This window comes from Pseudorca crassidens, chromosome 5 (genome assembly GCF_039906515.1).
Source record: "Pseudorca crassidens isolate mPseCra1 chromosome 5, mPseCra1.hap1, whole genome shotgun sequence".
Lineage (NCBI taxonomy): Eukaryota > Metazoa > Chordata > Mammalia > Artiodactyla > Delphinidae > Pseudorca > Pseudorca crassidens.
The window spans coordinates 70,317,996-70,332,413 of record NC_090300.1 but is presented as its reverse complement, the minus strand read 5'-3'; the positions used below and the strand labels follow the sequence as shown (position 1 = coordinate 70,332,413).

The window sequence follows — 14,418 nt, the reverse complement described above, 5'->3', positions numbered from 1 at the left end:
GTCTCACTTTAAAAAAAAAAAGAAGAAGAAAATGGAGAAAACGTCCAGGTGGTCACTGCTCCATGGAAGGTTTAACTGCTCAATGTGAAAAGGCTCCCCAACCTGAATCCTTGCTCTGAAAACAGAGGTCTGGATCCGTGTGGTTTTGTCATGAGATGAATAACAAGCCCCGAGGATTGCTCGAATTACAAGGCCCAGACCAGATCCACTCAAATATAGCTGGAAGCTTTCTAGTAACTCTTACTGTGCATGGGGAATGAGCTGCTCAGAGAAGTGACTCACTTACTGGAATCCGTGCTGCCTGCATTACTCAGCTGATATTAATACACCCACTTGTTCATTAAAGTTTAATTGGCGTTCATGTGAATTGGTTTCACCGGATACTTAATCAAAGAGAAGTGTTTGTGTATGAAGTGTTCACATACAAAGCTAGAAAGCACAGCTCTTCTCCAGCCTCTGCACACTTCCACTGGCTGCTCTTCTAACTCTGTTGACACAGTAAGTTAGTCAGAGAGGGTGGGACAGCGATCTTGAAAAGAGAAGGGGGAAAAGCTGTCCAAACACAAAACGGGAATCAATGATAAATCCTCTGTGCCGCACTAGACACGGTTCCCTAGCTCATCAGCGACAGTCTGACACTGGCCAGGACTCAAATGCCAACTCCTCAATACAAACTTGTTCCTTTTTGGAGTTCATTATCAAAACTGCAGGGCTCCTTTTCTCCCTGGGCACCTGTCTCCCAGCCATACATCTTTATTTTTCAAATGGGTAGATAAGGAAATTAACCATCATTCAACATAATCACACACTTTTCTTGTACTGACAAGCAAACCATGAACGCAATCCCAAACGCCTATTTATACAATCAGGGCTGTCAGTACCCTGTTATTTCTTATCAGATATCTCACTAATCAACATTTCTGGAAATGTAAGTTTTTAAAGCTCTTGAAAAGACCGTGCATGAAGTTGGGGAGAAAAGATTTCAAGTCTGGTGGCTCTGATTGTACTATCAATTTTTCCCTAGGGATGGTCACCGTTGTAAAGTACGCATGACTTCCTGGCCCAAGACAAATCAAGGTGGGTTAAAAACTTGACACTCTAGACTAACCCTCAGAGACTGTAGGTTGAAAAGCAATGTACTGATTTTTTTTTATTTTTTATTAAAGCTATTGAGATTTGATTCACACACCATACAATTCACCCATTTAAAGTCTACAATTCGGTTTTTAAAATACTCAGTTGTGCAACCATTGCCACAATCTAATTTAATAACATTTTCATTGCCCCAAAAAGAAACCCATACTCATTAGCAGTCACTCCCTACCCCCACCCCACCCCTGCCAGCAACCACTAATCTACTTTCTGTCTTTATAGACTTTACGAACTTTCCTACTGTAGACTTTTCATATAAATGGAATCACATAATATGTGGCCTTTTGTGACTAGCTTCTTTCACTTACCATAATGTTTTCAAGATTCATTCATGTATCAGGACTGCATTCCTTTTTATTGCTGACTACTACTCTGTTTTATGGATATACCAAATTCTGCTTATCCATTCAGTAATCCGCCTTTTAAAAATAAAATAGGGCTTCCCTGGTGGCGCAGTGGTTGAGAGTCCGCCTGCCGACGCAGGGGACACGGGTTCGTGCCCCGGTCCGGGAAGATCCCACATGCCGCAGAGAGGCTGGGCCCCTGAGCCATGGCCGCTGAGCCTGCGCGTCCGGAGCCTGTGCTCCGCAACGGGAGAGGCCACAACAGTGAGAGGCCCGTGTACTGCAAAAAAAAAAAAGAACCATCCAAGATGGAAAGTCAAGGGGGTCACCTGTCCAAACCAAAGGAATTTCTGCCTCCTTCAAAGCAGGCTTTTTAAGACACTGTCAGGAAGCTGGCAATTCACCCAGAAGTTGCCACCTAAGAAACCATATACTGTGAAGGAAAGAAATAGGCTTCCAAAATACATGTAATCTAACCATACTCTGGTACATGAGGCCAATAACACAGCACTGGGCTTATTTGGTGCTATATGTCTAAGGGACTCAAAGACATTTGCCAAAGAGAACTCAGTCCTTCCCACCCCCTAAGCAAGTGTAGAGTTGACTCCTAGTCATTAAGAAGCTCAAGAGCATCTTCCATTCCTCTGTCCTGTATTCCGAGGACACACCTGAGCTCCCAGACAAAGGTACTTTGCCATCAAACGGGAAGTCCAACTCATGTGTCTGGTTTTTGGAGTGTAGGGATGTATACATTCCTTGGATCCAACTCATGGAACATGAAACATTAGGTTCTCACACAAACCAAAAGCAATTGACACACTTAATGAGAGCTTCTTTGACTTAAAATTTCTACCAGCATGAAACTCTCTTTAATATATGCATCCAGTTTGTACATCAGTACAAGTGTTCCTTTTCAAATTCCTATAGCAAGTTCGTACATCCTGTTTCCTAATTACCTCATGCAAAAAAGGGAATTTTACTTTCACCTCTCTTGTTCATTAAAGCAAGTTTCAGGAAATACTTCGACATTTGATTTTTAAAAAACACATGCTGATTTAACAGAAAGTTTTAGAGATTCACTGCTGCTTATACTTGGGGAGAAACAAGTTAATATCAAATCATAGTCAACTTTTTAACCAATGGGAAAAAAGAAAAATAAAGGGGAGCATTTTTCAGGTTTATTGCAACTCTATATAACCTAGATAGTGCTTGGTAAGACCTTATTACACCCGAACGAGGGTGGTGAAGCAGAAAGCAGCCCAGAGTCAAAGGTCCTAGGTTTGCATCCATCACTGCTTTAAGAAAACTCACCTCATCTCTCTGAACCTCAGTTACATCATCTCTAAAAGGGAAATGAATGACAAGCTCCGCCTTGCCTACCTCATGGGGCTGTTGTCATAAGGTGCACATGAGAAAATGTGTATTTAAGTGCTTTGCAAACCGCAGAGCCCCATACACAACGTGAGGTATTCATAATATGAGGCATTATCTCAATATCCTTTCCTATAAAGACATTTTTTAATGACATGAGCAAACACTTGTGCCTTTCTGTTTCTATTTTGAATAAGCCAAGGAAACACCCCCAAAATCAGCACTACCAGTTCCAGGAAGCTTCACTCTCTCTCACACACACACACACACGCACGCACACACACACACGCACACGTGCACACACACACACACACACACACACATACAAGCTTTTTAACGATAAGTGCTGTATAAGACAATAAGCCCAAGAAAACACCAGCTCCTGAAGAATCTTCCATCTCTGAGCTATCCTCATGGGCACAACTTTAAAATTAGTGTCTTTCAGTGCATCTTATTTTTTGAAGGTGTGTGAAATATCTTAGAGTATATCACCTTTCAAAAACCGTTATGCCAAAATCCCCACCCACCTCCTTCTGGTGCAGGAGAAATGGTCCCAGAAAGAAGCGGCCCCCGCATATCAATGTCGTCTGGAGAGGAGGGGAATGGGAGCCAGCACTGAGGACAGGACCAGGCACGTGCAGACTGAGGGAAGACAGGACCTGCCTGGATGACCCAGGAAAAATTCCACCCTACAGGCCATCTTGGATCAGCAAACTGACCCTCAGAGCCACATGGCAACGCTCCAGGAAGCAGCTTATCAGGGATGTGGGTGCCTTCAACTCCCCACGCGCACTCTATCATCTGAAGTTGACTCTCTCAACTACCATCTGCAGATAAGCAAAGATCAAGGACAGAGAAGCCAAAACTTTTCCAAGGTCCTGAGTGGCTGTGCAAATGCAATTCCTATGTCCCAGGCTAAACTGGTTCCCGGTCCTTAAGTGAACAGGCCAGGGTCCTAAAACAGGCCTAAAACCGTTCACTTGGTACCTGTCCATCATTGTAGCAGGACGGAATAATGGGAGCTAACACTTACAGAGGGCTTGCTGTGCCAGGCACCATTAAATATGCTTCACACACATTTTTAACTTATTTTTTAGCTTATTGAACTCTTACAACGACCCTACGAGGTAAGTATATGAGATGAGGAAACCGAGGCACCAGGAGATGGAGTTGTTTGCCCAAGGCTCTATAACAACACGTAGTGGGCAGATTTAAACACTGGTGGTCTGGCTTTGATGGCCGTTCCTACCCGCATACACTCTGCCTGTCCCTGGGTACTTCCCACACTGGCTGAACACCCACCAGGAGCCAGGCACCACTGGAGGCTCTCACATATGTTTTCTAATTTATTCTCACAGTGACATTGGGAGACAGATTCTATTATCTGGAATTCAAAGAAAGACACAGAGCCTCTAGGAGGTCATTTAACCAAGGTTTTAACAAACACTTAGAAGCATACTAGGATTTGAACCCCTGTCCCACTTCAAGTTTGGTACTCTTTGTAAACATCCAGGTTCTGCCCCAGCTCTGACAGCAGCAAACTACACAGTCCTCTAATCATCATTAGCACTGTCTATCTATATCTACCTAGCTATCTACTCATTCAGTTTATGACAAGTGGTGCAGCAGAAAGAACATGTGTTTAGGAAACAGGAAGACCAGAGAGGTTCCATCACTTACCAGCTGTGTGACTTGGACAAATTATTTAGCTACTCTGTGCCTCAGTTTCCTCATCGAACCAATAAAAACAATGATAACAGTACCCACCACCACCTCGAGGACTGTTATAAAAATTAAATGAGATGATGCATGTACAACATTATGACAGTGACCAATACATCATCAGTGCTGAATAAGAATTCACTAATAATTGAGTGAAACCTGAAGATTAAATGGCATAATCTAAGAACAATTCCTAGTAGAGTTCCAGTCATATAATAGCTGCTCAAAGACAAAACTGATCTTCATTTGTTGTGCATTTCCTCTGATAGTCTAAACATGTCTTGTCTCACAGCCCTCTCTGACTCAGTCCCTAAACCCCACCACATGGCCAGCACATAACTTGCACATTAGAGATGTTCAGAGTTAAGGATCATATGATCCTTCTCTGAACTTACTGAGGAAAGAAAATCTAAGATGCTAATCTAAGATGCTAACTTCTCTGAAAGGTTGGGAGCTTCGGTTGTTCATTTTCACCGGAAATGTTACCTTCAATGTGAAAATTACTACCCGTAATTGAAGTCCTAAAACACACTAAAAGGCCTCAGTTGAATGTTCTTATTTATTTCTGATACATTTCTCAAGAAATAAAGAAGAAAAATGATTTCCCAACCTCCACATTTTTAAACTTTTTGTCTGTTTTCTCTACAAAGACTACCGCATTACTTATAAAATCATTTATTTTGCATCAGGTCCTTCACAGATGGTCATCACAGGGCTTTCCTCAGTCATTCACTAGTGAGCACAAGAGAGGAAAAAGGGAAGGAAGGAAGGAGGGAGAGAGGGAGAGTGAGGGGGAGAGAGATGGGAGGGGAGATTGTAAATACAAGAAATAGAGGACATTTGACATTAAAAGAAAACTCACATGGCAGAACTGCTTCAACCAGGACATGAAAGGAAAAACAGCTGTAAAAGTACATCATTAAATTTGGTGGAAAGGAAAAAAGTGTGTGTGTGTGTGTGTGTGTGTGTATGTGTTTAGGTGCATGCACACACGCACATATATGAAAAAGAGCTAAGATGAAAAAACCATCCACCACTAGGCGGGAAAAGGGGTGCCCACACCAGGAGTTTGGGGCAGCGTGCAAAGCGTCACAGTGCTGCCAGGGCCCTGGGGCTGGAGGACTAGATTTACAGCCCAGCTGTGCTGTGTCATCCAACTGCCCCATCTGGAACAAGCCATTTCAACTCAGTCTCCTATGCTCAGAATGGAGCCCCCCCACCCCCCGCCCAGGACTGGTGTGCGATCTAAGCAACAAAAGAGATATGAAAGTGTTTTGGAAACACCTGTACAAACATAAAGGGGCGTTAGTAACCCGTTCATTCCAGTGCGGAGGAGAGCGACTTATCATCTGAGCCACCGTGCCTCAGAAGTAGAATCTACTCCCATCCCAGCCTGCTTTCAGCACAGGAAGAAGGGATAGAGACAGTTTTCCAGGGAGGTGATGCTTTTTAATTTCTCTATTATTTCCACAACAAAATAGCAAAGATCTGCCCCCCTTTTGTTTTTCCAAATAAAAATAGATTATAACCCTACCTTGCTAATAAATGCAGGTTGGAGCTGTCCTTAAGTAAAAGCTTTTGATAACAAATTACCTGCACTAACTGCTGTTTTACTGCTGAATTTTTCATTGTTGCTTAAGCACAGCAATTATGCTAATAAGCCTGGGAGGATGGTACATCGACTATCGAACCTGACAGATAAAATACTCGATGAAGTGCTCATCTCACCTGAAAACTGGAAATCAGACAGCCTTATTAGTATTTATGGATACGGCATCTTAAACATGGTTTCTTTCAGATGAATATATATGAAATCAATGTTGTCTCCTAATACAGCCTGCCATTTCGGGGCCTCTGTGTGCTTTAAATTCAAGGGGACGATTCCTCATTGCCTCAGCGTTGCTTCTTGACAGAGAAACGAGAACTTATTGGTCATCTCTGCCACGGAAAGAATCGGGCAGTAACATGTGTTTCTTCCTGCACCTCCCTCCCTCTCTGCCCATCCCATCTAATCCCCCCAAAAAGGGAAGGTAAGAACTGTCTTTCTGAGCAGAAACAGGAGGCAGATTTGACAGCAACAAGAACCATTTGTCAAACCATCTGGCTTCTCTCTTCACCTGACAGGAGGGAAGAGTGATGTGTCAGAAAGGACAGGGAATTGAGGATCCAAAGAGCTGGCTTCTCATCTTGAGTTTTGCCATTTCCTCCATGGGAGGACTTGATGGGACTCGGTTTCCTACAAAGGGACCTTCAGAGCCCCATGATCAAGTGTCTCTGAGAAACAAGTCTCCACGGCAGACATAAAAAATGGGGGCCAAAGCCCCAGTGTCTATGAAGAATGAAATATTCTAAGCCAAGGTAGACACATCATGGGAACCTGAGATTCTAGAACTCGTGCTTTGATTTACATTTACACGGTCCCTCCTTACCGTGTATCCCCAGTATATATTTGAAATGGTTCAGCTTAAATTCAGACACCTCAGACACCAAATACAAAAAAATAAACAAGATTGGACTGTTTAGCAACTGTCCTCAGGAATTTAATTGGTTTTCTTCTTTGGTATCAATACATCACTTCTGGGAGGGAGCAAAGAAGAGAAGTCAGCTGCCTATTTTAAGCAGCAGAAACTAATGCTATCTGAATATTGCAATATTATTTATTTAAAAAAATCCTTCTTTAGGGGCTTCCCTGGTGGCACAGTGGTTGAGAGTCCGCCTGCCGATGCAGGGGACACGGGTTCGTGCCCCGGTCCGGGAAGATCCCACATGCTGCGGAGCGGCTGGGCCCGTGAGCCATGGCCGCTGAGCCTGCGCGTCCGGAGCCTGTGCTCTGCAACGGGAGAGGCCACAACAGTGAGAGGCCCGCGTATCAAAAAAACAAAACAAAACAAAAAAATCCTTCTTTTCTTTGATTTCCATATGAACCCCATAAAGCAGGAAAAAGAAAATCCTCTTCTCCAGAAGCTGCTGTAGATAAGAAAATTAAGAATCAGAGAGGACTTCCTCATCCAGCCAGAGTACGCGGGTTCTGGGGTTAGGATGAGCAGTTTTGCCTTCTGACTAATTCCAGCCTGCCGCCAAGCACACTCAGGTCCTCCGGGTCATGGGCCTGTTGACTCACCCCAAATACCCAAGTTACTAGTCACTGCTGGACAAGAGAGGCAGTGAACAGGAACCTCAACACCTGCAGCAGCCACATCAGTGACTTCCACCACCTTCAAAGGGCTGACATTCCTTCCAGAAGTTTCTATCTCCCCCGGGTAGGTCGTAGGCATGGAAAAATTCAGGCTTGCCCGGAATGGAGGAATTTGACATGTTGTGACAAAACTGGGCACAGATCCCAGGACTCCAATTCACTCTGGGGCCTTGGAGAGTCCCCTTCCTCTATAAGCCCCCGTTTCTTCCTCTGTGCTGCTTCGTCTTTTCAAGACAAAAGATGTCCCTTGGCCATTAGCAGAAGGGAAAAGAGAGAGAAAATGGGCTTCAAAAATACAGAGTTCAATGCAGCTTACAGAGGGCCCTCACATCCCTTTCTTCAGCAAATCCTCACAACGCAGCCGAAGCTGCACTGACTATTATCCCCATTTTGCAGATAAAGACGTGAAGGCCTAAAAATTCAGAAATTCCCCCCAGATAACACAAGAGCTAGGAGATCCTCAGCCCATAGCTGGGGGTTAGGGGGAAATGCTGGTACAGGTGGTCATCCCCAAGGCAGGGTAGAGCCAGTAGATTCTATAGGCGTTAAGCATAACGTTCCAAGACACACCACCTCCAAAAAAGAGAAAATTCTGGTATTCTTTTACTATTAGTGATCACACCACCCATGGGAGCTGACCCACTCGCTACCATACCCCTCTGCTTCACACACCTAGAAAGTCCAGACACCCTTTTATCTTTATCATACGAGGACCAACAGTGCAATCTGCAAAGCATCATCACAACAAATTCATCAAGTAGGAATCAAAAAGCCATGCACTAAGAAGCCTATTCACTCGCCCAATTTTCACAGGTCTCACAAAGCAGGGCCAGCACCCAGACCCAGGCCCCCTGTTCTTTCCACTTGATTAAGCCACCCCTGAATTGCCAGGGCCACCATCTCTTTAGTAAACAACCACAGCAGAAAGTCAGCTCTGAACTGAGACATCTCCCAACAGAGTAACGATTCGAGTCATACTTCGAGGAATAATTTCTGGGAAAGCAGAGGAGGTGATGCTATCAAACAGTGAAACTTAACACTCCTACTCACTACCTGCCTGGGAGGGAGCAGGAAATGGGGCTGAGGCCCTTTCCCTACATGCTCCCCCTGCCCATTTCTGTCACTCACAGTCATTACTAAACTTAGCGCTTTAAGCAAATGAAAGCTGTTTCCTAGCTGCATGGCCTTGGGTAAATCCCCAACCTCTTTGGTCCTGTTCCTAATACACACTTATGCACACATGCACATACACAGACGCACGCGTGCGCGCACGCACACACATACACACACACACACACACACACACCCCTTAGGACCGTCCCTTCTTTTCTCTAGTGGGGTGGTGACAACAGAAAGCCCCTGTCCTGCTTATCCTGAGAAGTCCCGCAGCTGCACCATAATTGTTCACGTGTCTCCAGCCTCTGCACCCAATACTCTGACCAGAACCCTCCACGTCTTCCTTGGGTTTCCTAATTCCCATCCTCCTTCTGCTAAGCCCCACTTCTCCATCCTCACCTGCCACTCTCCTCTGTTAGGCCTGGTCACCTCCATCCTGGACCAGCAATAACTTCTCTCTCCATCACCAATCTCAACCTTCCCCTAGCATCCAAAATCCACCTTTCCCTAACTGAAATACTGCCAGCTCTCCAACAAATGAAAGCTCTTAAAACATCCTCCACTGGACTGGCTGCACTTCTCCAGACATGCTCTGGTTGGTATCCTCCTAAAATCAGCATCTCCATGACTAACTCTATTCTACAGGTCTGGTTTCTAGAGAGAAAGGTTTTGTGCCCAGGACACAGGAAGGAAGTATGGCGCTAAGGGGAACTTCAGTCAACACCTCTGAGACACATCGCCCCACAGCATACATCTCACCACTCCAGAGAAGCTGGGGCAGCGGGAAGGGTCAATCCCCGGGCCAGATGCTGAGAAACACCACCTTGCTAGGGCTTTTACAAACATTCTCTAATCTTTACAACTGAGCATGCAAGGTATATTTAATGCCAAATAAAATCCACTTAAATTGGGGCTCAGAGAGGTTTAGTAACTCAGTCTCACTGAAGTTATATAAATCATCCTAATTCAAGCTGCTACTGGAGCCGGGCTCATAACCAAGTCGATACAATTTCACTGAGATTCTCTGTTGTTGAACCATGTCCGGTGCTACCTGCCAGATGCTTTGCCTAGATAATCTCAGTTAACATACATAACAACCCCTCCTAGTAATTATTAGTGTCCCATTTTACAGATCTGGAAATTAAGGCCACATGCCACACAATATGTCTCTGGCACATTTATGACTGGAAGCAGGGGTCCTGGACTTGCTCTTTTTCTCTTTCCTCTGTATCACGCATCTTTTTCACACCTGAAGTCTCTATCTCTATCTGTGATGTGTTAAACATAAAGCGTTTTTCTATGCATGAGTCACTAGAAGCAATACTCAGTAGTCCATGCAGAATCTGCACTGCAAGTCAGGAAAAGGTGTTTCACAAGCAGCAATTGAGTTAAGATCCCAATAGTGATGGTGGAAGGTGGATTTCTGGAGCACACCATGTGCGTACAGCCTGACCCTGGACTGTTCCCAAGGGTCAGAGTCACAAAGCAAGGCTGGAGTTTCACTCAGTTTCACAAAGCACACCTTGACCTGTCCACCTTCCTTGTAGCAGGGGCAACCGCAAAGTCTTTTTCAAGAAGATTTATAACCGAAGTCAGAAATCCAGAGGTCATCACATAAACCACTTCCTCCTCTTCAAAAGGAAATCTTTTCCTTTGTTGAGGAGCACGGGCTGTACGCGCGCGGGCTTCAGTAGTTGTGGCACGCAGACTCAGTAGATGTGGCTCACAAGCTCAAGAGCGCAGGCTCAGTAGTTGTGGCGCACGGGCTTAACAAGAGAAGCCACCGCAATGAGAAGCCCGCGCACCGCAACAGAGAGCGGTCCCCGCTCACCACAACTAGAGAAAGCCTGCGCACAGCAACGAAGACCCAATGCAGCCAAAAATAAATTAATTAATAAAATTGTTTTTAGAAAGGAAATCTTTCCTGATAGAAGGAAGGTTGATACTCCAAGAACTTGAGAGCTAGAAGAAGAGATGGTGCACCTTGACTTATCTCACTGGGAATGTCACCAGCATCTTAAGCAGACATCACCTTTCCCTCTGCCTCTGGAAAAACAGGATTAAGAAGGAGGCAGGGAAAAGCTGATCGCTGCTCTTAAGAGCTATAGGTCCCTAGATCAGTTCCCAGGAGCCCTTCTAATTCCTTGGGTTAACTGTAGATAACCTTCCAACCCCTCAGGCCTCCTAAGTAATTCAATTTAACACATATTTACAGAGTGCCTGAAAATGCCAGCTACTGAGCTAAGCTCCAAAGGCTCAGAGATACCCGCCTTCTGCAGATCAGAGCTCAGAAACAGATATCACCCATTAAATTACAAGATGGTCTGAGAAAGCGTTTCTGAAAATACAAACCATGGGATGGGGAATGTAGGAGCAAAGAGACTGATTCCAAATGGGAAAGCTGATGTTTCTGAGAAGGCGGAATTTGAGCTAGGTATGGAAGGGTGCTGCCGGGCCTCCACAGCCGGCCAGGCAGAATGGCCCTCCATGTGGGATGGAGAGTATGAGCATGGGGTAGATAGGGGGAGTCAGGGGGCTGGGGAAAGGCAGCCTGAAGTCAGATCGGCTAGGGCCCTGTGCAGGCTTATCACGTAAATTAAGGACACCGAGAGGCCAGAAAAACACAAGGCAAGTCTCATGACAGAGGCTGTGAGCTCACTGCTCTCAGGGCACCCCAGCAAAATAAAACCTACCCCTCCAAAAAACCAAGGAATGTACATGTATATGCAGCCAACCTCCTAGCATGCCACAGACAGAACAAGGAAGACATGTTATCACTCACTCATGCCCCAATATGGCCTCTTGAGTCTGGACATGGTACCACAACCTCCAGTGTTAAAGACAAGGAAACGGAAGCCCAAGAAAATGTATTGGTGAGACCTGGCGATTCAGAGCTGGAACTGCGTGGCCAAAGCCTGATTCTCCAAAGGCCTTTAACATCATGCAAAGTATGGTCTCTAAGACCCAATTTAAGCTAAGGACAGAGATTTTTTAAAATGAAAAGAGGAAGAAAGGTAAGAAGGTAGATAACCAGGGAGGGAGGGAAGGAAGGAAGAAAGGGAGGGAACAGATGAGAAGGGAAGGGTAGGTAAAGGAAGAAAGGAAAGTCTCCCAAGGCCACAGTGAGAAGGGAAAACAGCATAGGTACCACTGCCTACGGATAAAGAATGATTATACATAAGTCAAACATAGGGAATTCCTTAAAGAAACTAAAAATAGCGTTACTGTATGATCCAGCAATCCCACTCCTGGGCATATTTCCAGTGAAAACTCTAATTCGAAAAGATACATGAAGCTCAATGTTCATAGCAGCACTATTTGCGATAGCCAGGACATGGAAGCAACCTAAATGTCCAACAAGAGATGAATAAAGAAGACGTGGTACATATATACAATGGAATACTATTCAGTCATAAAAAAGAATGAAATAATGCCATTGGCAGCAACATGGATGAACCTAGAGATTCTCATACTAAGTGAAGTAAGCCAGACAGAGAAAGACAAATATCACATGATGTCACTTACATGTGGAATCTAAAATATGAAACAAATGAACTTATTTACGAAACAAACATAGACTCACAGACATAGAAAAAAAAGGAAAAAAAAAACTTACGGTTACCAAAGGGGAAAAAAGCGTGAGAAATAAATTAGGAATTTGGGATTAAAAGATAACACACTACTATATATAAAATATATAAACAACCAGAACCTACTGTATGGCACAGAGCACTATATTCACTATCTTGTAATAACCTATAATGGAAAAGAATCTAAATCTATAATAGAACTGCATCACCTTGCTGTACACCTGAAACACTGTAAATCAAGTGTACTTCAACTAAAAAAATAAATAAATAAGTCAAACATGGCACTGCAGCTCCAAGTGACTGTTCCAATTTTGATAGTCCTGGTATTCTTTTGAAAAAACAAAGAATGTAAACTTTTTACAAATAATTTTTGAGGTTTTTTTTTTAAACCAAGAAATAAATATATATTTATAGCAATATAAATGTACAGGGGAAAACTAGACACATACTAAATTTTTAATGATGGTTCCTTCTTGGGAGAAAAAAGGATGAGGGAGTAGGAAGGGGTTTGGTAAGTTGCAGAAAGGTTCACAAACTCACTCACTCCCTGCATCCTCACCCTTGCAAAGTAAGTTTCAAGCTTCTCTACCCATGTTACTACGAAGTGTGTATTCATTCACGGACCCATAAATTAATCCACTGCCTGTTTCATAATCCACCCTACGTGTCTCCATCTTATCTATAAATATGTAAAAGATTTTAAATGCTTTATTAAATTCAAAGGTCTCCCTACTACGAGTAACGATAGCAACATTTACTGAATGCTTAATATGTGCAAGGTGTTGTTTTAGGATTTCACATGCATTACTTCATAGAGTCTTTCTCTGTTCTATCATTAGCCCCACTTTCTAGAAGAGGAAGCTGAGTCACAGAAATTAAGCAACTTGCCTAAGATCGTGTAGCTACGAAGCAGAGGATGCTGGATTTAAACCCAGACAACCTGACTCCAAAACCTGCCCGGTCTACACTATGTCTATGATATCACTCTAATCCACCAGCTGATTAACTGAAACAAAAAGGGAAATGGCGAGGTGACCCTGTTCCAGCTCCTGGTGAACACAGCTTCCTTTCAAAGACTCATAAATCATCTGTCGAGAAAGCAAGCCTAGAATTATACCGGGAATCACAATAAAGTCAGCAGATTCTAGACTCCGGATACTGGTTTGTTTGGGTTTTGTTTTGATTTTTTTTTTTTTTTGGTAACTGATATCTATTTCCTCATCTCTCACTTCTGGCATTTCTGCTGATTTCCAGGTTTCCTCAGAATTACTGGCCTCCCTTCCACAGTCACCATCAGACGTTCCCTGTATCCTGAGATGCAGTACATGTGTCCCATGAACTTTGAAATCATTTAGTAGAGCAGACTGCTCTCTTGCAACCTCCTCTTCTGTCGAGGACATCAATTTCTTCTTAATGACGTCGATTCTACCCTTCCTAGCTCACAGATCATCCCCTTTCCCTTGATAGAGATGACTGACAGAGGCAGAAAACAGTCATCTGGGCCATTACATCACCCTCCCCAGGTTACAGAATACTAAAGGACTCCCTCCCCTGGAGCCCATTCTAATCCCATCCCTGTCCAAGAAGTAACTGGAAACGAAAGGCTGTGATTGGCTGCCAATTACATCATTGTTCTACAGGCCTGACTGAACTCTTAATTAAGTGAATGCCACTTTACTTCCTCACCTGACTCCACGGATGAATAAATAACCACAAAGAGAACAACATGGGGTGAAGGCAGTAATAAACTATCGCCTCTGGCTCAGGTAGGAAAGAGGAACCATTTGCTGGGGTCACCTGTCATTAAGAACGATTTGGTCACCAGGTGAGGACATACAGTTCTCTATATTAAATTAGAGGAATGATTCAAAGGGGACCAGTTTCAGCTGACAAGAGCAAAAAGAAAATCAATTTCAGGTTGCCAGGA

The 14,418-nt window shown here is 43.9% G+C and overlaps 1 protein-coding gene across 12 annotated transcripts in view; it reads right to left on the bottom strand.

Annotated features, from left to right (window-relative positions):
* LPP (LIM domain containing preferred translocation partner in lipoma) overlaps positions 1 to 14,418 on the bottom strand; it is a 701,187-nt gene that overhangs the window by 559,856 nt on the left and 126,913 nt on the right. The gene's annotated exons all lie outside the window — the stretch shown is intronic.